This window comes from Macrotis lagotis, chromosome 1 (assembly GCF_037893015.1).
Source record: "Macrotis lagotis isolate mMagLag1 chromosome 1, bilby.v1.9.chrom.fasta, whole genome shotgun sequence".
Taxonomy (NCBI): domain Eukaryota; kingdom Metazoa; phylum Chordata; class Mammalia; order Peramelemorphia; family Peramelidae; genus Macrotis; species Macrotis lagotis.
This window is the reverse complement of record NC_133658.1, coordinates 766,684,426-766,709,645: the sequence shown is the minus strand read 5'-3', so window position 1 is coordinate 766,709,645 and position 25,220 is coordinate 766,684,426. Positions and strand designations below refer to the sequence as shown.

General features: G+C 37.3%; 1 protein-coding gene across 4 annotated transcripts in view; it reads right to left on the bottom strand.

Annotated features, from left to right (window-relative positions):
• Positions 1-25,220, bottom strand: part of LOC141508146 (nuclear pore glycoprotein p62-like) — a 100,724-nt gene that overhangs the window by 51,429 nt on the left and 24,075 nt on the right. The window contains exons 1-3 of one of the 4 annotated variants that reach the window (XM_074216495.1): positions 14,449-14,711; positions 12,651-12,702; positions 11,612-11,712 (exon numbers count right to left, since the gene is read on the bottom strand). The exons of 2 other annotated variants lie outside the window; for them this stretch is intronic. The gene's annotated coding sequence lies outside the window, so the exon portion shown is untranslated. Of the gene's footprint in view, positions 1-11,611; positions 11,713-12,650; positions 12,703-14,448; positions 14,712-25,220 lie in introns of those variants that run through there. One more of the 4 variants, XM_074216496.1, reaches the window with a different exon arrangement.

Genomic DNA, 25,220 nt, shown 5'->3' with positions numbered 1-25,220 from the left:
ATGGGAGAAAGGATGACTTGTCTTATGCTCACTACACAGATTGGGAACCTTATGTCTTTGTGCTGGCTGGCTCCCATGTCTGGATTGCATTCTCTATTCACCTCTGTCTCCTGGAATCCTTCACTTCTTTCAAGATTCAGCTCAAATACCACTTTCCACATGAAGCCTCTCCCAACCAAATTCTCCCCCCCCACCCCTCCTCCTGCTTCTCCAAAGTACCATGCATTTATTTTTTTGTGTTCTGCACATATCTACATAAATACTTGCTGTCTTCTCTAACTTCTCTAACAACATGTAAGCTTATCGAGGACAGGTACTGTAATGGAAAGCCTTTGTATCTCCAACATCTGATACATGAACAATAATAATAATAACAATAATAATAACAATAATAACGATATGTAGAGTTTTAAGATTTGCAAAGCACTTTACAAATATCTCACTTTATCTTCACAACAATTCTGGGAGCTAGATGCTATTATTATTCCCAGTAGATAGAACACTGAGCCTGGGAGTCAAGAAAATCTGAGTTTAAACCTAATCTTAGACACTAACAGTTGTGTAACTTTGACCAAGTCACTTAATCTCTGTTTGCCTCAGTTCCCTCATGAACTATCTTCCAGGATTGTTGTGAAGATAAAGTGAGCTAATGATTATAAAGCACAGCGTCTGGCATAGTAGACAATATACAAAGCTAGCTATTGCTATTATTATTATTTGATAGATGAGGAAACTGAAGTAGAGAAGTTAAATGATTTACCTAGGATCACCCAGCTAGTAAGCATCTGAAGCAGGATTTCAATTCAAATCTTCCTGATTCCAGGTGCAATACTCTAACTACTGAACCACTTAGTTGCAATGCTTGTTGATTGATTAGTTTTCTATATATTCAACCTTCCTGTATAGTACTGCTCTTCTATCTCCCCCCCCCCCCAAAAAAAAACATACCTTCCTTAAGTGGGTGATCATCCTTGGACTAGTGATTTGTATAGAAAAATCTTTGTACTATATGCAAAAGTTACATGGTTCCTAAGGAAGTTCCTGGGAGGGCCTTAGGTCTATCCAGGATAGCAGAAACACGAAGAAGTTGCTATGTCTCCAGTGGAGAACAGGGCAAAGATGCGCACCTGGGAAACCATGTGGCCTCTACAACAAGCAGGGAAGCTTTGTGGACAGAGATCCCACAAATGAATAGAAGCTAAAGGCAGGATTTGGGGAAGTAGATGGTTTCATTAGTTGCCCTGAATATAGATTGTTCTATGAATTAGTCCAACGTGTCCTATGTAATTATTAAGCAGTGAAAACCCTTTATAAAATTTTCCAAAGCAGTATTTGTAAAATAAAAACCCCTTTTAACTCACCAGAGGGCAGGAGATCAATGCCTTCTTAGCAGACAAATATTACAGGTGGGAAAAGATTATAAAACTGGATTTCATTTGGCACATTTTGATGCTTTTCATCTTCAAAGTACTTTATAAACATTTATCTAATAGAAAGGTTTACAGTTTGGTTTTGCCTAGTTGTAATTTTTACCCACTAAATTTGTTCATTTGAAATATTTCATAATTAATATGACTTGTATTACTAATATTAATAACCAATCCAATGATGGTTGATTAGTTATGAGTAGACTTTCTATTCAACACCATAAAAATGCCAATGACCTAACCAATTTTCAATTGTTACCTTCTATGCTGTCTACCTTACTACCACCACTGTACTCCCCACTCCCCTCCATTAACAGCCAAACAGACCAAAAAAAGTTTTCTATCCTAAGGACCTAAAAGGTAGATTTTGAATGACAGTAAAGGAAGACTGAGGTGATTAAAAGAGCAATCAACATGGAGTCAGAAAGCTTGGTTTAGAATGCTGATTCTAACACTTATTGTGTGACCTTAGGCAAGTCATGACCACTCAGTTCCTTAGTGTTTCCATCTGTAAAATAGGATTTTAATGACACCCGAATTAGTTCTAAAGATTGTTGAGAAGTTTGCTTTATAAACCATAAGGAGCTATGTAAATGTAAGACACTATAAGATGACAGGTTTTTCCCCCCAATGGATCAAAAATTAACATCAAAGGAATCAGGGTTTGGTGCTATTGGTTATTCATAATTAATACAGGAATGTGGGCTAGATAGATGATAACTGACCTGGTCTCCTTGGCTTACTTTTTTTCTTCTCTTTCAAATCCCCTTGTAGCTATGCCAGAGTGGATAGGGGAGGGGGGGGTTCTAAGAGCTTAATTTTAAGTTATATACATATAGTTATAGTTATTTGTAATTGATGCCATCAATCTGCCCCTGAATATATATGGGTCAAAAAAAAAGTCTTCTTAGGCCTAAAGATATCTACTTTCTTTGAATTTCAAAAGATTTTAGTTCTCCCAAGTTAAAATTTAGGGGAAAAATCAGCAAAAATTTCCTAAAGGATATTAGGAACTTGGCATCCCTTCTCACTACTATCACATATTTTTCCATCCTTTGTCACCAAATCTTATGTCCTTATTCTTCATGACTTCTGTCATACTGAGCATGGATGTCAGTTTTTGCAAACAATTATCAAAATCCCAGGCCTGGATGGGGTGGGGGAGGATAAGTCAAGTGTTTCCCATAATTTCTCTAAAAAGGGCCAACTCAGGATGCTGACTATTTTCCTTTAAAAAATTTTAAACTGGGGTGGCTAGGTGGCAAAGTGGATAGAGCACTAGCTCTGAAGTCAGGAGTACCTGAGTTCAAATGCGGCCTCAGACACTTAATAATTACCTAGAGTTGTGTGGCCTTGAGCAACTCACTTAACCCCATTTGCCTTGAAAAAAAAAACCTAAAAAAAATTTTAAACTAAGAGTAGTTAGCTGATACAGTGGAGGGAGCACAGGCCCTGAAGTCAGGAGGACCTGAGTTCAAATGTGACCTCAGACGCTTCATCCTTGCTTAGCTATGTGACCTTGGGCAATTCAATTAACCACACTGCCTTGCAAAAAAAAAGTAAACTATTTACTATCCTGCCTCTAGTCTCTTCTCCCTCTAATGCATCTTCCATCCAGCTATCAATGTGATTTTTTCAAAAGCATAGGTCTGACTCATTCTTCTCCAAGGTTAGACAGTATCCTGGATTTTTTCTACCATGTCCCAGATCTCATTTTTGAACATTACCTCAACCTTGGAATTTCAATATTGGTTCTAGTTGTAGTTAGGAAATAACTTTATGTTAGATATGCCTAACAATATGTACAGAAAATCAAATATCTATCATCTACAGATATTTTCTGAGAAATTAGGTATAGGAATCAGGTCTGCCAAGTAACCCTTTCCCATGATGCATGGATCCAATTCCAAGTCTAAGAAATTATACAGTGCAAAGGCTAACTGAGTGGCTTTTACCCATGCCAGTGTTCTTAAGCACATAGGTATATAGAAAGGGGAAGAAGGGCTTCATTTTCAGCAGTAGGAGCTGGCTTCTATAAGGACTGAAGAGTTACTAGACCAATTCAAGAACTTTGGGACCAAGGACAGTCTTAGGATCATGATCAAAAGATGATTGTAGTTGTTGGATACCAGATTAGAGGCAGCCAACAGTTGAGCGATGAAGCTAGTTGTTTCAAGATGGGGGAAAGAGACAAACATCTATTAAGTATTTAAAATTTGTCAGACTGTGTGCTAAGGACTTTACAAGTATTTTCCCATTTAATCCTCACAACTCTAAGAGGGAAGTGCTTTTTTCCTTATTTTACAGCTGAGGACACTGAGACCTGAGTTCAAATCCAGCCTCAGAAAGAGGTTAAGTGTCTTGCCTAAAATCACACAGCTACTAAGTATTTGAAACCACATTTAAATTCAGATCTTTCTGATGTGAAGCCTAATACCCTGGCTGTCTCTAGGTGATGCAGTAGATGGCGGGTGAGCATCAAGAGCATAGACCTTAGAGGAAACCAAGGAGGGCAGCTGCTGTTGGACCAAACTCAGCAATATGAATGAGGAGATGACTTCTGTGACTGAATATTGAGGGTGAGTTAGGAGTGAAAATCTTCAGAAAGTGTTATTTATTAGAAAGACATCCCCAGTCATCCTGATTCATATCTGGCCACTGGACTCAGATGGATACTGAAGAAAAAGTGAAGCTGGTGACTTTGCACAGCATCCTCTCACTTAGATCCAATTCTCTTGCATGTTATGGTATCACCTGCTTGATTTCATGGTCTTCTTAGAAAATGAAGGACAATTCTCCAATTGACAAATGATCAAAGGATATGCACAGGTGATTCTTAGATGAGGAAACTAGCGCTATCTATAGTTGTATGAAAAATTGCTCTAAATTATTTTTGATTAGAGAAATGCAAATTAAAACTTCTCTAAGGTACCACCTTACACATCTCAGATTGGCCAATATGACCAGAAAGGACAATGATTGAGGTTGGAGGGGATGTGAGAAAACTGGGATACTCATGCATTATTAGTGGAGTTGTGAATTGATCCAACCTTTCTGGAGAACAATTTGGAATTATGCCCAAAGGTCAACAAAAATGTGTGTACCCTTTGATCCAGCAATACCTCTACTGGATCTATACCCTTAAGAGATCATGAAAAAATAGTAAAAATCTCACAGGTACAAAAATATTCATAGCAGCTCTGTCTATACTGGCAAAGAATTGAAAATTGAGGGGAAGCCCATCAATTGGAGAATGGCTGAACAAATTGTAATATATATATATATATATATATATATATATGTATATATATATATATATATATATATATATATATATATATATATATATATGATGGAACATTACTGTTCTATAAGAAGTCAGGAGGGATGGAATTTCAGAAAAGCCTGGAAAAACTTGAGTTGATGCTGAGTGAGATGAGCAGACCTAGAAGAACATTGTACATCTTAAGGACAACATGGGATGATGATCAACTTTGATGGACTTGCTCAATCTAGTGCAATAATCAGGGACAATTTTAGGGGATCTATAATATAGAATGCCATCTGTATCCGGAGAAGAAATTGTGGAATTTAAATGAAGCTTATTATCTTCAATTTTTAAAGTTGTCTTATGTATTATGTAATTTTGCTATCCTTAATGTTTTCTTCCTTTTTTGCATCTATTTCTTCTCTCAATACATTCAATTTTGACCTATGCATATCATGGATTGCCTTCTGTTGGGGGGAGTGGGAGGGAAGGAGGGGAGGGAGAAAAAGTTGTAAAACTCAAAATCTTGCAAAAAACAATTGGTAGAAACTACCATTGTATATTATTGGGAAACAAATAAAATATTTATATAATGGGAAAAAAAAGACAAGCAACAACATGAACTGATGCAAAGTGAAGTAGCAAAACTAAGAGGAGAGTGTACATAGTAATAGCAATGTTGTATGATTAAGTGAGCTATTCTCAACAACAAAATGATCCAAGAGATCTAAAGGACTCATGAAAAATGTTATCTACCTCCAAAGAAAAAACCAATGAAGTCTGAATGCAAATCAAAGCATGCTATTTTTCACTTTTTTTTTGTTTTTTATGGTCTGTGTTTTCTTTCCCAATATGACTAATTTATAAATATGTTTTGCATGATTGCACATACACACACACCCACACATACACACCCCCACACATATATATATATATATATATATATATACATATATATATATATATATATATATATATATATATATATATATATTTATATCCCATATCAAATTGCTTGCTATCTCAAGGCAGGGAGGAGAGGAAGGGAGGGAAAGAATTTGATCAAAATTTTTTTTTAAAAGAATGCTAAAATACCACTACTGGGTCTATACCCTGAAGAGATGATGAAGAAGGGTAAAAATATCATTTGTACAAAAAATATTCATAGCAGCCCTGTTTGTGATGGCAAAGAATTGGAAATCAAGTAAATGTCCTTCAATTGGGGAATGGCTTAGGGAACAGTGGTATCTGCATGTGATGGAACACTATTTTTCTAATAGAAACCAGGAGGGATGGGAATTCAAGGAAGCCTGGAGGGATTTGCATGAACTGATGCTGAGTGAGATGAGCAGAACCAGAAAAACACTGTATACTCTAACAGCCACATGGGGATGATGATCAACCTTGATGGACTTGCTCATTCCATCAGTGCAACAATCAGGGACAATTTGGGGCTGTCTGCAATGGAGAATACCATCTGTATCCAGAGAAAGAACTGTGGAATTTGGACAAAGACCCAGGACTATTACCTATAATTTAGAAAAAAATGATATCTTATTGTCTAATCTTGCTTTCTCTTATATTTTATGTTTCTTCCTTAAGGATGTGATTTCTCTCTCATCACATTCAATTTGGATCGATGAATACCATGGAAACAATGTAAAGACAGGAAAACTGCCTTCTGGTGGGGGGGTGGGGGGAGGGAAGTAAGATTAGGGGGAAATTGTAAAACTCAAAATAAATAAAATCTTTTAAAAAAGAATGCTAATAAAAAAGGGTAAAAACATCACTTGTACAAAATATAGCAGCCCTGTTTGTGGTGGAAAAGAATTGGAAATCAAGTAAATGTCCTTTAATTGGAGAATGGCTTAGCAAACTGTGCTATATGTATGCCATGGAATACTATTGTTCTGTTAGAAACCAGGAGGGACAGGATTTAAGGGAAGCCTGGAGGGATTTGCATGAACTGATGCTGAGTGAGATGAGCAGAACCAGAAAAACACTGTACACCCTAACAGCAACATGGGAGTGATGTTCAAACTTGAAGGACTCGCTCATTCTATCAGTACAACAATCAGGGACAATTTTGGGCTGTCTGCAAAGGAGAGTGCCAGCTGTATCCAGATAAAGAGCCGTGGAGTTTGAACAAAGTTCAAGGACTGTTCCCTTTAATTTAGGGGGAAAAACAGGTATCTTATTGTCTGATCTTGTTACCTCTTAGACTTCTTGTCTCTTCCTTAAGGATATGATTTCTCTCTCATCACACTCAATTTGGATCAAGGTACAACATGGAAACAAAGTAAAGACTGACAGATTGCTTTCCATGGGGGGATGGGGGAGGGAAGTAAGATTGGGGGGAAATTGTAAAACTCAAATAATATCTTTAATAAAAAAAAAACATAAAATAAATAAAAAATAAAGAATGCTAAAATTATTTTTACATATAATTGGGAAAAACAAAATATTTTAAAGGAATGCTATAATTGTTGCTAACTGGATATGAATATAACTCCTATTTCTGATATTTTCATGCTTTTTAATCAATCTTGTTCTATGTTGAAATTCCTGTTAAAAGCCTGATACTCCAAGAAGAAATGAACCAATAATTTTGAACTAAATTCAGATTTCCCAAACTTTGTGTTAGAGTAATCTGAAATTGCTAACATCCTTTCAAGAATGACTCAAGAGGAAGGAAGAGGGGGAGGAAAGAAGAGAAAGAGAAAGCAAGAAAGCAAGAAGGAAGGAAGGAAGGAAGGAAGGAAGGAAGGAAGGAAGGAAGGAAGGAAGGAAGGAAGGAAGGAAGGAAGGAAGGAAGGAAGGAAGGAAGGAAGGAAGGAAGGAAGGGAAGGGAGGGAGGAAGGGAGGGAGGGAGGGAGGGAGGAAGGGAGGAAGGGAGGAAGGAGGAAAGAAAACAAGCATGGAAGGGAAGAAGGGAGTGAAGGAAGAAAGAAAGGCTTCTAAACTGGGGGCATGATGATGATGATGATGGATTTCATGGAATATAACCAGTGGGAAATTAAGACAACTGGGCCTCTGAGCACTATGGAAACTTTGGAAGGAGTTTTTGGTTCTTTCTTCCCCAGGGTTCCAATTAAAGGAGGAGAGGCTGCTGAGGGTCCTGATGAGATGTGAGGACCAAAGCTGATGCATCCTTTGGGGCAGGATGTTGGGGGAGGGAGAAGAGAGGGGAGATACATGAAGAAAGTGGATCTAAATCCAAGGAGTGCAACTGGTGAGAAATGAAAAACAGGTAAGGAAATATCTTCGCCCTTGGTGGAGAAGGGAGGAACTATATGAGTACTGAATGTCTGATAGTCATTTTGTCTGTCACTTTTGCTTAACTGCTATTCTTTTTCTGGGAAAGAGAAGAACTATATATCAGGAAGCAATGACTATATCCTAAAAAAAAAAACCCGAAAGAAATCAGTAAAAGAAAAGCAAGTAGAAAGTGAACATGGTTTATATGAATTTAGAGCTATCGTTTTGAGCAGTAAGTTTTGCATACATACAACAATGTTTCATCAGTTTGTCCTGAAAACACTTCCTGGCTGGTAATCCTGGACAAGTTTGTTAACCTCTGTTCACCTCAGTTTTCTTATCTATAAAATGGAGATAATAACAGAGTCTACCTCATAGAGTTGTGGGGATCAAGTGAGATAGTATTTGTGAATCACTTAGCACAGTGCTTTATAAATATTGGTTATCACATGGCATAGGAAGTGACTGAAGTGGAATATAGCCAAAATAGGCATCAACAGACCTGGGTTCAGTTCCCAGATTTTCCCCAGGCAACCTTTGTGACCTTAGGCAAGTCACCTAATTGCTCTGAGCCTCAGTTTTCCCACCTGTAAAACTCAAATAATAATACCCACCTCACAGGTTTAAAAAAAAAGTAATTAGACAAAAGCTTTGAGGTCCTTTCAGAAGGCATGACTTCAATTTCTTATTACCATTAACAAAGTGGCAGTCTTTTCCTAAGGCTGGGAAGCCTGCTGCCAGTGGCAGATTTGGTGAGTTAGCAAGGAAAAGGACCATATGCACAATTGAAAAAGCCATGAGACCCTAGAAGCTGCACCAATAAAATGTGATTGATTGCCCAATGAGAAATGTACCTGCCCTACACATGGGGCATAGCCACAACCATGCCATAAATACCCTGGCGCCTACATATGCCTCCCTCCTGTTGCTAGGAGTCCAAACATGGAAACAGTCAGAGCAGTGACAAGCCTACTGATTTGTGATTCTGATTTCAGAGCTCACAGATGACTGTGGCTGGCCCTTCCAGGCTCCAGATGCAGCAGTAATAAGCAGCTTTTATTGGAGTCCTCTCCTTCCTCTATCTCCTCCTCTGACCCCCACCCCCATATATGTACTTGATCCCTGGCACCTCTATTGCCTCATGTATCTCAGGGTAGTGTCAGTGAGGTAACAACTTTATGAGTCCGACAAGGCTTAAAGGCAGTGGCCAGAATCAATGCATTCATTCTGTTCGAGGAAGGCCGGCGGCAGAGGCTGTCAGAAACATTTTTTGCCAGCTGACTAATTACAGTGTGACAGGATGAACACCTCTGCTTACACCGCTGTAATGTCTCTGAGCCACATCCTTAGGGCTCCAAGAGGGAGGGGGTGAGGGGGCTGCAGCCTTGCTCTTGGACGCAGCTGTTTGCACTTACCTACAGTCTTCCTGCCTGCAAACCCAGGGAATTTCCAGGCCTAAAGCGAAGAGATAACCAAATTCTGGGGCCGTACCCAATCAGATTACTGGAAAGAGGTTCATGGGCCACTGAAAAGGAAAGCTAAGGGCCAAGGTCAAGGACCTGAGGGTGCTTGGAGGAAGTTGGGCCCTACAATCCAAATGGCATTGAAACTGAAAAGGTCACTGGAGACAGTCTGGTATAGTGGTTATTGAAGTGGGCTTAGGTTTCAGCGGCTGATGGATTTATAGTTTTTCTGCCTACTCACCACCAATGCTCTTGAGCTGTAATGGCAATGAAGAACAATGCTTTCTTGTCCTGAATTAGATAGTATTCGAGAGCACAATATAATAAAGGCTGCTTATTACTGCTGTATCCAGAGGAGGTGATTGTATTTTCCTATTGATATATCTTTATAATTATAGCTTTTATGTATGTATAAATGTGGATATATGCATGCATGTAGGTGTATATATGTGTGCATATATCATATATATATATATATATATATATATATATATATATATATATATATATATATTTATGCATGTTTGTCTGACCAACCTATTCCCTTGGGATTTGAGAGACTAGGGGCTCCTTGGACAAAGTGGATTTCACTTTCACTCTCCCTTAATACCTATACTTTGTCTGGTCTGGATAGGAATTGAAACAGATCCTCTTTTGTTTTGTCCTTAAAGAACAATTTACAATCGATTGCCTTTGGGCAATTTATTTCACTTCCTTGTAAAATCTGGGATTTTAACATCTTCCTCCTACTTTTTGGCTGGTTTATGAATACCACCCTCCCTGATACAGATTTATTCAGAACAGTGATTCTAGTCCGAGATGTTCCACTCATTAATCATGGGCAATCATCTTAACCTATCTGAGAATCTGTTTCCTCATCTGTAAAATGGGCATGATAATAGATTTTCTATCTACCTTACAGGGCTGACTTGGTATTCAGATGAGGTATCAAAGGTATCAGATTCAAGGATGAAAGACCTGTTAGATTTAGTTAAATAAATAAAACTACAATCCCAATAATGTAAATTTATGGTTTCTTTGAGTTTAATACCATATATATGTGGGTATTACTGAAATCCCAGATTGTTTTTATAAACTTCTGCCTAACTACCTCACACATTATATGTATGTGAAGTTATTTTTTGAGTCCATATAGGATTTTACTTTTGTTGCTCCTAAATTTCATCTTATTAAATGTGGCTCATATTCTAACCTGTCAAGGCCTTGTTTGGATTCAAGGTCAGTCAAAGCTATCTGTCATCAGCAAAAGAAATGCATATCACCCATTAATGCCTTTTTATATATCATTGATAAAAATGATAATTGCCAAACACAGATCTCTGAGGCACTCTGAAGGAGATTTCTTTCAAAGGTGACATTGAGTCATTAAAGTATTCTCTTTAGTTTCAGCCATTCAGCTAATTTCAAATCATCCCAACTGAACTATTTTCTATCTAAGTTTAGGAAAATCACATCTCAAAAGCCCTTCCAAGTAGTGTTTTCCTTGAAAGATATTCATCCTGGAATATTTCTGGGGGCAAGTAATGAGGTCTTCTTGCTTGTAGTTGTTAAGAATGTCTCCAAATGAGTTAGGTGGAAATACGTCTCAGAATTATGGAAACAAAATCTCAGAGATTTAGCAACTATCTGATGCAATTCATATTTGGAAAAGGGATTCCTGTTAAAATATACCTAATAAATTATCATTTGGCCTCTGAATGGAGACCTCCAGTGAGAAACATCACAATATAGAATATTAACAAAGAAGAATTATAGTATAATATATAGTATATGTTACATGCAGTTACTTCTCTACCAGAGTTAGGAAAAAATATAGGTGACACCAGAATGCCTCTCAGAACACCAGCAAATGAAATAATATGTTTTAATACTTCCAAAAGCTGCGAATTTATCAGCATAGGTACACTATCCTCAGATGAGGATTGGAATCCCTCTACACAGCAATAGTAGTTGTTATAGTAGCAGTAGTGGTGCTGGTGGTGGTAGTGGTGATGGTAGTGTTGTAGTGTTAGTAGTAGTGTTAGGGTAGCAATATCAGTTATAGACGTAGTAGTTGTAATAGCAATCATAGCTAACATTTACATAGTGTTGTAAGGTGGTTCAATGGGTAGACCCCTGGTCTTGGAGTCAGGAGAATGGGAATTTGAATCCAGCCTCAGATACTTGACACTTACTAGCTGTGTGATGTTAGACAAGTCATTAACGCTGATTGCCTCAAATCCAGGACTATTTCCAATGATCCTGATTCAGGTCTAGCCACTGAACCTAGATGACTCTGGAAAAGAAAGTGAGGCTGGTGACTTAACACAGTACCCTCTCATTCAAATTCAATTCATGTGCTTATCATGGCATCACCTTCCCTGATGTCATGGTCTTCTGCAAAAATTAAAGACAAACATCATCATCATCAGTGTTGTAAGCAAAGTTCTTTACAAATATGATCTCATTTAATTGTTTTAACATCCTTGGGAGGTATATGTAAATATTGCCCTCATTTTATAGATGAAGAAACTGAGGCAGACAGAAGTTAAATGATTTGCCCAAGTTCAGTAAGAGACAGCATTTGTGATTTGTGGACAAAACCAAAAAAGCATCCTCTGGTGTTCAATCTCTGTGGATGAACTTGCTCAAATTTAGCTAGGCTGATTTCAAATAGCAGCTACATTGTCCATCATTAGATCCAAATTTCAAGTCTTTCCAGATCAGTAGGACCTCTCAGAATTTCCTCTCTACTGTCATAGACTCTGAGAAGCCACAATTGTTTTTACTTTATGAGTAGGTATTAGAATAGAACTTTAGTAGGCGTGGGGAGAAAGAGGAAGGAACAGTAGTCATGATACAAAATCACATTAAATGCTAACTAAAATTTTAACTGGGAAATCTTTAAAACTCAAGTATGTATCTAAGAATCTTGGGCAGGTACAAGGTGAGAGTCAGAAGGGAAGAGGGATAATTTATGGTCTAGAAAAGAAGAGTGAATAGGTCCATACTAAGAACATTCAAGACAAAGGCAACATGTCATATGAAGATCTATTGAAAAAAACTGGAACTGTCTACCTTGGAGAAACATATCTGGTCATAATTATGGTCTTCAAGCATTAGAAAAAAGTTGATAGTGGGGGGGGGGCGCCTAGGTGGTGCAGTGGACAGAGCACTGGCCCTGGAGTCAGGAGTACCTGAGTTCAAATCTGACCTCAGACACTTAATAATTACCTAGCTGTGTGGTCTTGGGCAAGCCAGTTAACCCCATTTGCCTGGCAAAAACCTAAAAAAACAAACAAAGTTGATGGGATTAATTTTTTCTATAGGTGGAAGTTAAAAAGTATTAGATTTTGACCCAACATAAAGCAGAATTTCCAAACTACAAGAGGGATTCAAAACTGGAATAAATTGACTTAACAGGAAACATTCAAGTTGAAAGTAGATAACCAATTATCAGAAAGGTTATTTTAAAAATTCCTGTATTTGATGGTTAGTGTCACTAGAAGGAATCTACAATACTTTTCATTTATGAAATGCTAGAATGATACCTAGACCTTTCCTCCCATACTGTAACAATAGGAATAGAAGAACAATTTCCACAATTCCTCATAGCAACTTTTAATAAAAGGGAAAACTTATTAATGCCAAGAACACCTGCCCAGTGGTAGAGCAAATAGAAAAATCACTATATTATCTTACATCACCTAAGGTTTTAGAGGAATGGGAGACAGAGATCCCCATCAGTCCAAAACCATTAAAATATGAGATCTAAAATAGTTTAATTTAGTCTTTTTCCCCCTAACTCCAGTGCCACATAATCAAATGACTATGAGGATATTGCTAACTGACTGTGTCATAATTATTTCAAATTCAACATGGCTAAAATCAAAATTCATTATCTTCTCCTCCTTGCCTACACTTCTTCCTTCCTCCTAATATCCTTATTTTTGTCCAGGGCACCACTATCCTCCCACTGATCCAGGTTTGCAACCTCAAATTCATACTTTATTTTTTCTCTTCTTCACCCTTTCCATCTGCTCTTTTACCAACTCTTGTCAACTCTATGTCCATAACACCTTCCCCCATCAGCCCCTGTCTCTATTAATGTGGTCGCTATCTTAGTTCAAGTTCTTATTTCCTCTAGACTAGATGATCATAACAGCCTCCTAATTGGTCTTGCTGCCCTTAGTCTCTCTTTTCTCCAATCCATCTCCCCAAAAGTGATGCTCTTAAAGCACATGCCTGATCATATCAATCCCCTCCTCAACAATCAATCAATTAACAATCAGTTTCTTATTAAGTGATTACTCTGTGCCAGGTAGGCAACTAGGTAATTAAATGTATATAGTGTCAGACCTGGATTCAGGAAGAATCATCTGAATGAACAACTGCAACAACAATGTGTCAGTCACTATGCTAAGTATTAGGGATATGAAGAAATGCAAAACACTGTTCTGGCTCTCAAGTATCTAAAGTTCTAATGGAGGAGAGAATATGTAAATAATAGATTCAAATGAGATATAAACAGTGTAACTGGCATGTAATCTCAGAGGGAAGGCATTATATCAAGGGAGACTGGAAAAACCTCCTCCTGAAAGTTAGTTTTGTATTGAATCCTCCTCATTTCTACCTCTTGGAATGTCTAGCTCCCTTCTAAGCTCATTATAAGTGCCACCTGCTATATTTGACTTTTCTTGATCCCTCCCAAGTGACTAGTGCCCTCATAAATTACTTAGTGTTCCCATGAAATTACTTTTGCACATACTATATTTTATATTTACTTATATTTGTCCATGTCATTTTCCCCAAGGGAACATAAGCCCCTTAAGGGCAGGACTTGTTTCATTTATCTTTGTATTTCCAGTACCTAGAATAGTGACTAACACATAGTAAATACCAAATGCTTATTTATTTATATTCTAATATAAAAAGTAGGGTTATTGAAAAGCCAATAATGGTAAAATGGAGTCCAATGAAGTTTATGATCCATGATCTGAATGCCACTATATGAACTCAACAATACTCTTACCTTCTTTTGACTCTCAGTCGATTCCCCAAGTTCAATTAATCTCTCTTCCCAGTGTTATGACAGCCTTTTGTTTACTTGTAGATTGTCCTTTCCATTCCATTACTTGTGAAGTCAATGGTATGCAAGTTTCTTTAAAACAGTTCTTCTTTTGGCTTTATCTTTCTATTTCTAAATCCTAAAACAGCATTTTGCATAGTTTCCTCATTGAACCGAGTTTAAATGAATGCCATGGATGAGCATAGAACTCTGTTTCTGAAGTCATGGGGAGATATAACAGATAAGTTAGAAGGGAATCCAGAGGATAGATTAGATATATACAAAAATTATCTTCTGTGTCATCATCATCTGTTCGATCAGGAAGAAACAGGGATGATGGGGAAAAGGTGGTATTACCTTCTCAGTCCTGGCACAGAGGATAAAGGCATATATAAGTAGCTAGCCAACCAGAGACAAACAAATACAGTCAGATGTGAACTAACCCATGACAAGGCCAGAAAGACTTGATCACAAAGAGACAGAGGTCAGTGAAATGCAAAGGACATCGTGGGAAATGAGTCAAGATGAATTTAATAATATGGAGAAGAACATATTAGCTAGAGGGTTGGGGGAGAGAAATTGAACTGGGGAAAGGAAGAAGCTGTGGAGAGAAGGCAGGAGCATCATAGTGGGAGCAAAAGAGAACTCCCAGCTCAAAGGAGCATGTGGGAGGAACACTAGAGAGTGAGAGAGTGGAGGAGGAGAAGGTGGTGACAGAGATCTGTCCTTCTGATAAGATGTGAATAACAAGATAGGAAACATATTTTTCTGACCCTAATTTCCCTAGCTGTTAGTGATAATTTCTATCAAGCTAAAGGCAGCTTATTTTGTTCTGTCACCCACCTTACCTTTAGTCCTACACCAAGACGGAGGTATAGACCACAGACTCACCAAAACTTCCTGGAGTGGTGGAGGGGAAGTCCCTCCTTGGTATTGTCTAGCCTATCTTCACTCTCTGATATCTTCAGACAAACAGAGTAGAGATAAATACCCAAATCTTAATAAACACTAGAGTTGAGATGAGCCACTCAAGGGCCCATCCCTGAAACATTTTAATTAAACATTTTAATTCTTCATTATGTCATCTCATTGGGATAATATCCTGACACATTCCTTCATAAGGAATCTACCCAAAACATAAGGAATCTATCCAAAGAATCATAATCCTTCTTCTAGGTTTTTTAACATGACCTTTAATAGGTAATATGACCTGAATGCTAGGTTCTGGGCCTAAGGAATAAGATCAGAGTTTAAGGAACTTCCACATAAAAAAATTCCTTCTACTAAAGCAGATCATCACCTTTTTTGTAAACTAAATTAGTTTGCCTAGGGCATGAAAAGTAAATTGCTCAAGATCAAAAAATCAGTATATTTTAGAAGCTATAATTTTGTTTTAATAAAAGGTAAAAAACCCTAAAATCCTATTCTCAAGGAGCTTACATTCTGTCTAAGAGAAAACAAACATATACATAACCCATCAACTTCATTTTCTAGTCATAACTCTCTGGTTGACATCTTTTTCATTACATCTGTAACATAAATTGTTGTTAGTAATATATTGAAAGCCATTATACACTCTCCATTGCTCTTTAGGTGACCCATAGTTTTGACTCTTCAGAGCTTAGAGTGTTTCATGACTTGAAGTATCACAGAGAATATTAGTGAACACTGGCATAACTTATTATCCATTATCTTAGATTTAGGCTCATACTGACTGAAGCCAGTTTTAAGAACTTTCCCCATATTATTTGGAGATACCCACTAAAATTTCCCTAAGAAACCCCCAAAATTTGTTTTGTGCACAGGTCACTGTAAAAAGAAAAATGAAAGAACTTTGACTCCCATGCAAGTACCCAGACTAACAAGATATTAAATGTAGGAGAGATTTCAACCCAGTTGAAGTAGCAGATTATTATCCAACTTCAGAGTCAAAACAACTCCTTTCCCCCATACATTGGGACTAGATGGTCCTACATAGATGTTCTAGATTCTACTTATACAACATTGGGGTTCAAATCACATGGAAAAGAATTAAGGATCCCTAGGGAGTCAGTCCTCTTCAGAACCCTTTATACTGAGATCAATTATTATCATTATTATTATTATTCTCATGTTAAAGAGCAGTCTCTGAAGGACATGACTGATTCATGAGCTTACTCCTAACCCTAAATGAATATACTCTTCAATCTTGCATGGGACCTCAGCCAACTAAGAGACCTAATTTCTATTAAGAGAATAAATAGAATTCAGTCTAGGTAAGTCCTTAGCCTGGGGAAAGGAGCCCCTGTACTTACATCCCCTCCATAAAAGTTTAAGATGACCCAGATCATGAAGGAGAAACCAGCCAGAAAGGCCTAGATGGAGAAGGAATCCTCTGACCAGATTGCTGAATACTGTTAAGTCCTAAAATCAAGCCATATTCTCAGTAAGAGGAACTGAAGACCTCTAGCCCACTTCCACATTAGCAATCAGGATAGATTTTTCACTCATGGGGGCATTCCCTTTAAGAAATGTATGTAAGACTCTCAGAGTCTCCACTGGGGATCTTTGGTTACTGAGAAACTCCTGACAATCAATTTATTGATTGCCAACTAATCTAATTAATAACTATCATGATTATTAATTATCCAGAAATTGTCTCTTGTGGTTTTTCAATTGTTTCAATACTCTATAATTCATGTAACCCATGGGTCTAGTGAAGGGAAAGGTCTAGTTTGTTCCTGTTCATCTTCATTTTGGGTTTCATTGTCCCACAGTCTTGGCTCCCCAAACTCCCAATTTGAACCAGGTTTTAGATTTGACCTAGAAACTCCTTGCTCTTCCACTATTGTCACTCTACCCACCACCTGCACTACCTGTTGCTGCTACCATGACCATTACAGAAAGAGTCCCACCTCTTTTAGATGGAGTTTTTCCAGGTCAATAAATCCAGATGACTTCTTAATCAGCACATCCAGCTTTCATCTTTGTACTGAGCTCTAAACCCACATTTAAATAGTCTTCTGATCGTTTCCACCAAGATATTCCATAGGCATGTCTAATTCAGCATGTACAAAATGTACAAATCAGCACTCATTATCTTCTCTCTTCACCCCCAGTAACACCTGAGTTCTCTCTTTCTGTTGAGTGCACCATTATTCATCTGATTACCTGGGCTCACAACCTGGAAACCACCATTTATTTTTCAGTTTCATAGCTCCCAGCATATCCAATCAATTGCCATCTCTTGTTGATTCTATTGTCTCAGCATCATTCACCTCCATTCACCTCGTTTCATTCCCTTGTTCTACTCAAAGTTCATCCATCTCAATTCAGGACCTTGATACTTCTTGCTTGAATTATAATAGTCTAAATTGTCTCCCTGCATCCATCCAGACTCTTCTGTTTCAGTCCATCGTTCACACAACTACCAGGTTAATATTTCTAAAGCACCAGGAATAACTGTGTCACTCCCCTATTCTGGAAGCTCCAGTAACTATAGACCTTAGGCTAAAATACAAACTCCTCTGTTTGGCATTTTAAAGTCCTTACCTATCTGACTCCTCCTATCTCTCTAGGTTAATTGTACATTATTCCCTCTCCCTTCACTTCTCCCAAAGCTCTACATTTCAATAAAACTGTCTCACTTGTGCTTCTCATATATGACATTCCATCTCCTTCTTATCTCTGTGCATGTCCCCCTACCTGAAATGCTCCTCCTCTCTCTCTTGGAAATCCTGTTTTCATTCAAAGATACTGTCCCGGGGGGGGGGGGGGGGGGGCTAGGTGGCACAGTGGATAAAGCACCGGCCCTGGAGTCAGGAGTACCTGGGTTCCAAATCCGGTCTCAGACACTTAATAATTACCTAGCTGTGTGGCCTTGGGCAAGCCACTTTAACCCACTGCCTTGCAAAAACCTAAAAAAAAAAATTTTCCCAATTCCCCCAGTTGTTAGTGCCCTACTACCCCCCAGCATCTAGTGTCTATTTTTTACATATCTTTTATTTATTTATTCATTTGTTCATCTGTTTATTTCTTTGTTTATCTGTCCATAAATTGCATCCCTCTCATAGAATGTAAGTTCCTTGAGGGCAAGGTCTTTTGTTTATCAACTCCTAGAATAGCCTAGTACCTGGCCCTTTGTATTGGACAGATTTGAAAGGGTTACCCAGATCTAAATTTCTGGAGATACCCACACTCAGGACATCCAAATACATTATTTAAGCAATTCCAATCATTTAGCCCAATATATTGACAGCAGTAAACATTTAATAAATGTGTATTGAACTGAATTGTAATAGCAGGGCAATATAAAAATTTCAAGCAAAAGGACTGAAATAAGGTAAATGATATAAAAAAAGGTAATTTGAAAAGCAAATGACTAAGGCAAGAGGAGAGAAGAGTTAGAGCAGGGGAGGGGATAAAAAATGACTAATGAGCTTGTTTATTTTACATTATTTATGGCTAATGAGCTTGAATGACTTCTAAATGGCTTAAGTTCAGACTCTGACCTTCTGACTTAATCCAGGCCCAGTAGTCTGTCCACCACAGGCCAAGAGGAATTTCACTGAGATGTCCAGTCTGAAGTGTAAACCTTTTTAGGGTGAAAAGCTGAGAATGTGTTTTAGGGAGTCTGGACATGATTCAAGTGAATAGATAACCACATCCATTGTTGGATTAGAAAGGCTGCTGCTGAAGCCAGTGCCTAGAAACCGCTCCCTCCAGCCCTTGTTTACAAGAGTAATCTGCTTAGCAAACCCTTTTCTTCAGATTGTTCAAGGGCAAACAACCCATGTGATTGTAATTTTCAGATTAGTGAACTCTCTTGATACAGTGTTACTGGCAAGTCAACTCCTCCCTCTTGTGCCTACTTGGTAACTGGACCAGGACCAAGGGGAAAGCTTGTGCCCTCTCTCCCTCTGTTTCAGTGTGGTAGTCCCAGACACATTACCCTATTCACTCAGAGCTTTTCTCATGACCTTGAGACCTACTATCCTTCACCTTCTAGGTAAAATTCTGGCTACGTTTTTTTCTTCTCTCACTTTCTGTGGCTTCTTTTCCCCAGAGAGACTCTCACAGACCCTCCATTTTTGGCTAAGCTAGTCATTCTCTCTGAAAAATTTTTTCAGTAAGTTCATGACCACTACCAACACCGCCCCATGCTCTCTCTCCAAACATTCTTCTCAGCCCCTGCCTTCCTTCCTGCCTCTCAATTCCTCTGAATGGTCTGGGTGATCTATTCTAAGTGATCACTGTAGAAATTCTTCAGACATCAGCAATTTTAAGTGTTCTTGTGAAACATCAGTCAGCTGTCCCTACCCTACTTCCATCCCCCTAGCAATGTTCTAGTGGGAACCCAAGCTTTTCAACTTCTTTTCAAAAGAAATCCTGGGTCAGGGAGGTTCCCTTTCCTATCTGCTTAGTATAGGGAGAAGTTTAACCTTGGGGAACTGGGAAGAAGAAGATAAGAAAGAGGTAGAGACCTGTGTGTAGGAGGGGAAGAAAGAGAGAGGGAGGGAGGAGAGAAAGGACAAATTTCCCCTTACTGATAATACACTATTCCCACCTGTGCAGGAGGGTACTTCTGTACTGTGGGATTTCCTATAGTCAGAGAACTTCTAATATAAAAGAGATCCCAGAGATCCTTTCCTTCAACTTCCATTATAAAAATAAGGAACTACATTAAGAAAAGTGAAGTAACTTGTTTGAAGTCACCCAGCAAATGAAGTTCAATTTTTTAGTGATTTTTTCTTCTGTGCCCTACCACCTTTCTCAAGGAAGACCCCTCTGACCCCTTCCCCCTAAACACTACTATTATCTAAAATCTATCCTACAAAGTTCAGTTCTAATACAATTTAGAATAAGGCTTTGCACCTTATCCAAATGTGAAGTCACTTAGGTGGTACAGTGCTGGACCTGAAATCAAAAAGACCTGAGTTCAAATTCTGACTCAGTCACTTACTAACTTTGTGAGCTGGGGCAAGTCCCTTCACCTCTCTGAAATTTTCTCACCTGTCAAATGAAGGGTTTGGATTAAGAAGACTTCAAAGGAGTCTTTAACTGGTAGATCTAGGATACTATATGACTTAAATGTGGATTTTTCTGACTCCAAATCTAGTATTTTTTCCATGAGTCTAGACTTTGCACTCATCCCTATGTAAGACTTGAAAGGGGGGGTATGAAAAAGAGAGAGATAAAAAGAAAATAATAATAATAATTTAAAGGAGGTTAGGGAAGTGATGTGTAAATAGCTGTTGATGCACAGGAAAGTAAGTTAACACTCAAATTTAGTTTTTAAAAGGTTTGTACAGAAGACATTGATCAGTCACTAATAAGTACTTATGTCAGACTACTTTTTTGTCAGACAATGCTAAGTACTGCGGATACAAAGAGGCTCCTCAAAGAACCCACAATCTATGATGTCAACTGACAATCTGTCAACAATTGTTTATTGAACACTTACTATGTATCAGAACTTGTGAGAAGTGCTAGAGATTCAAAGAAAGGTAAAAAAACAAAAACTAAAACTAAAAAGAAGTCCCTGCCCTCAAGAAGCTCACATTCTAGAAAGAGACACAAAATAAGAAAACTTGTTATGTGCAAGATAGATAGCAAACAGATGAAAAATAATCTCAAAGGGATAAACAGTAGCAGTTGAGAGACTGAAGGAGGCATTCTGAAGATGGGCTTTGGAGTGAGTGTTGGGAAGTATGTAGGGGTTTCTTTCTTGAAGGAAAAGATGAGGAGGGAAAATGTTTCAGGCAAAGGAGATAAGTGAACCAATGCAATGAGAACAAGCAGATTAGATATATGAGATGAAGAAATAGAGGTTAAGGATGGTGCTGAAGTTCTAACTCTGGGTGACTAGGAGGAGATAACAGAGGGAAGGTAGTATTACTCGTGTTGTTCTGCTTCTGATTTCTTGGCTAATGTGAACTCTCTTTGAATTGGAAAGACCTAAAGAAAAATGGCTAAGAGTGAATTAAAACTAGGATAAGAATGGAGAGGGTAAGGGATCGATTAGCTAAGCTTGCTGAGGCAATCACTGGCCCTAGACAAACTTCAGCTTTCTCTAAGTCAAGCGAACAAGAATTTATTATAAATTTACTAGGCGCCAAATGATACCAAACACTTGGGTCACTTGATCTAATACATCAAATGACATTTCCTCAGACCTTATCCATGAATTCTCTGTAACCATCTGACTCTAGTGACCATCCTCTCTTTCTGGATATTCTATACTTTCTGGGGTTTTGTAACACTTTCCTATACTTACCTGTACTTTCCTCCCTTACTTGTCTGACCTTTCCTGACCTCATCATTCATGAACTGCATGTGCTCCCTCCTGTGTCCTCTTCTGTACTTTCCCTTTACTATCTCTTGATGATCTTATCAGCTCTCCTGTGTTCAACTATCTCTTCATCTCCATCCTGAGTTATAACCCCATTATCAGCAACTTTCTTTTAAATAATTCTATCTTGATATCTCAGAAGCATCTTAAGCTCCATCTGCCCCAAACTTCTCTATCACTTCATTTCCTCTTTTGTCAAAACAATAATAGTAATAGTCATAATAGTTAACCTTTATGTAGCATCTACTATGTGCCAAACATCATCTGAAGCACATTTGTAAATAGTATCTCATTTGATCCTCACAACAACTCTGGAAAGTAGGTTCTAATGTTATCCCATTTTATAGATGAGGAAACTGAGGGGAAGAGCCTTCAAGTAACTTCCCCAAGATTAGGCATCTAGTAAGTGTCTGAGGTCAGATTTGACCCCCCCACACATACACACCTCTTTCTAACTTTTGATAGTATAGATTTGTAATCTCAGAGGCATATGAGATTCTTTACTATTCTTTACATCCCCATGACCCATCATTACAAGGTCTTGTCAATTCTACCTCTACAATATCTCCATCTTTGCCCTCTTCCTCATCACCTCTGGCTTTGTACGTACTATTTTAAACAATTTTATTGATGCCTTTTGTCATATCACTGTTATTTCTAGAAGAACAATCCCTATCCCTTTCCAGATTGAACCATTCCTTATAACAAAGACAGTTAAGCAAAACCATATGATACAGAGACCATATATGACTATATATATATATATATATATATATATATATATATATATATATATATATATATTATTCCACATGAAAATTCCCCTACTTCTCTGCTGTTATGAAGGGAGTATGTCTGATCTGCTAACCAGGACTACACTGGTTTTCTAATTACTCAAAATCCAACTTGCTTTTATTACTTTTCTCTTATATTATTTTAATCATTATGAGTAATTTGGGGGCATTATTCTTATTTCATTCTGCATCAATTTATACATATTTTCCCATAACATTTTGTATTTCTACGTGCTATTTTTACTATATAATATTATTCTATTCTATTTATGTTCCACAATTTCAGCCTTATCAATTAATATACACCAAATTTCTGGTTCTGTAATACCACAAAGAATACTGCTTTGAATATTTGTATGTAGAGTAAAACTTTATATTTTTGACTTCCTTGGGGGATAGTATTCTATTAATAGCATCATTGAGGTAAAGATATAGATGGTTTAGTCACTTTTCTTTCATAATTACAAATGGATTTCTAGAACTGGTTGCATCATTTCACAGCTTCACAAAAATGTATCATAGTGTTTATTTTCCTGTAATTTCCCTCCACCCACCCCCTGCCAAAATAGACTATTTTAAGGATTGAGTTGGGGTTTTTTTGGTTGTTGTTATTATCTTGACCATTTCACAGAATGTGAAGTGAAATCATAGTAATATTTAGACTTATCTTGCATTTACTATTACTAATTCAGAGCATTTTTCAGATAGTAATCTATAGTTTGTGGTTCTTTTGAAAACTTCATATCTTTTAGTTTTCTAGAATGGCTATTATGTATCTATCTATCTATCTATCTATCTATCTATCTATCTATCTATACACATGCACACTATATATATATATATATATCTATCTTTGTATATATTCATAATTTTTAGACATATCTTTTAATCACCTAAATTTCTTAGTGTTACATCTTTGAATTAATTCCCTATTTTTCTTGGATATCTGACCTTTGTCTATAATATTCAATATTCAAGATATTTCTTACTCAATTTCTCTTATTTTATTTCATTGATTTTGCTTATGAAAAGCTTTTAAGTTGTAATGTAACACCAATACAAAAGCACATTGATATGGGACTCTTTCCTTGTACATGTATAAAGGGTCAGGCTTCAGTGGGCAAGTGCATGAGAGCTCCTACCTTCTTCAGTTTTCTTTGGGGACTCTTCATGCTTCATATTGTTTGAGACTTTGAAGTCATCTGAGCATTTATGGTTTCTCTACCTTTGAGAGAAAATATAGAAAAGACCAACTCCACTTCAGGTTGTTGAAAGAAAAAAGTCTCTGGGAAGACATGGGAGGTGCTGACAGTCTCCATCACATCCCTATTCCAGCTTGCAACAATAGAGACTTCACAAAATTTCCCTTGAGTGTGATTTAGGACTCTCTTTCTTGGGAGAACTGAATTGCTTTGTTCCCAATGGGAGAGCTCCTTCACTCTGTAGTGTCTGACATATATTCTCTTGTGTATACTTTTTCTGATTTCTATTTTGCTATAATTTGGATAAATGGGCTTCTTGGCTACTCATTATGTATGTATATTGTGAAACTGGTATTGGGTGGGAAAGGGGTCAAGTGTTGTATATAGAGTTTTAGGTACTCCTCCCCCCCAATAATGATAGCAATGATCAGAAGTTATATTGAATCTGAAAATCATCTTCTAGACTAATGATATTTAAGGGAGAGGATACATATAATTCTAACCCAATGTTCCCTTCTCTCTCTGAAGAAAGCAAAGTGATGACCTTCAACCCTAAGTATATCATCTCTTAAAAGAAGGATGAGTGGGAAAAAGGCTAGAGATGTCTATTCTTCTCCCTTTAAATCACACAATGGCAACTCCAGGCATATGCCATATGTGTGTTTGTGTGTGTATATGTGTGTGTGTGTGTGTGTGTGTGTGTGTATGATAGAAATTGTCTCTTTTGTCCTTTAAATCTCTCTCTCTCTCTTAACAATTTTGCCATTAATCATAATTGTAAAAACTACTCTTGACTTCCTCTAAGTTTTTTTTATTATATTTCTTTTCATATCCTGGTCATTTATTGTTTTAGCTTGTTATAGCATGCCCTAGGTAGAATATTATATGTTACCATAAACCTAATTTCTGCCAAACTGCTTTCAAATTTCCCCTAAAAAATCACATAAAAAGAGAGTCCTTCCCCCAGTAACTTATGTCTTGAATTATCAAGCATTGGTTTTCTGTTTTTAATTGCTTTTATGTATCATATTAATGTAATTTATTTATTGTTCTTCTTTGTTGACTTTTAACTGGTATCAAATTATTTTTGTGTCTATTGTTTAAAAATGTTTAAATTTAAATTTAAAAATTGTTTAAAATATTTTGTTTAAAAATATAATTTGAGAAAAACAACATCCATATTGTCATATCCAATGATTTTTATAGGTGATAGAACTGGCTAAGAGAAATAACATTACTTATTTAAGGTCACACAGTAAATTAGCTGCGTATTTTGGGCTAGAAACAAGGTCTTCTGGTTCTCAGTCCCACTTTCACAATCCTAGGTTACCTTTTGAATTTTTATCAAGTACAGTCTGATTTTTTCTAATTCTTCTGCAGCAAAAAGGATGTTCCATTAGTGCTTTTTCT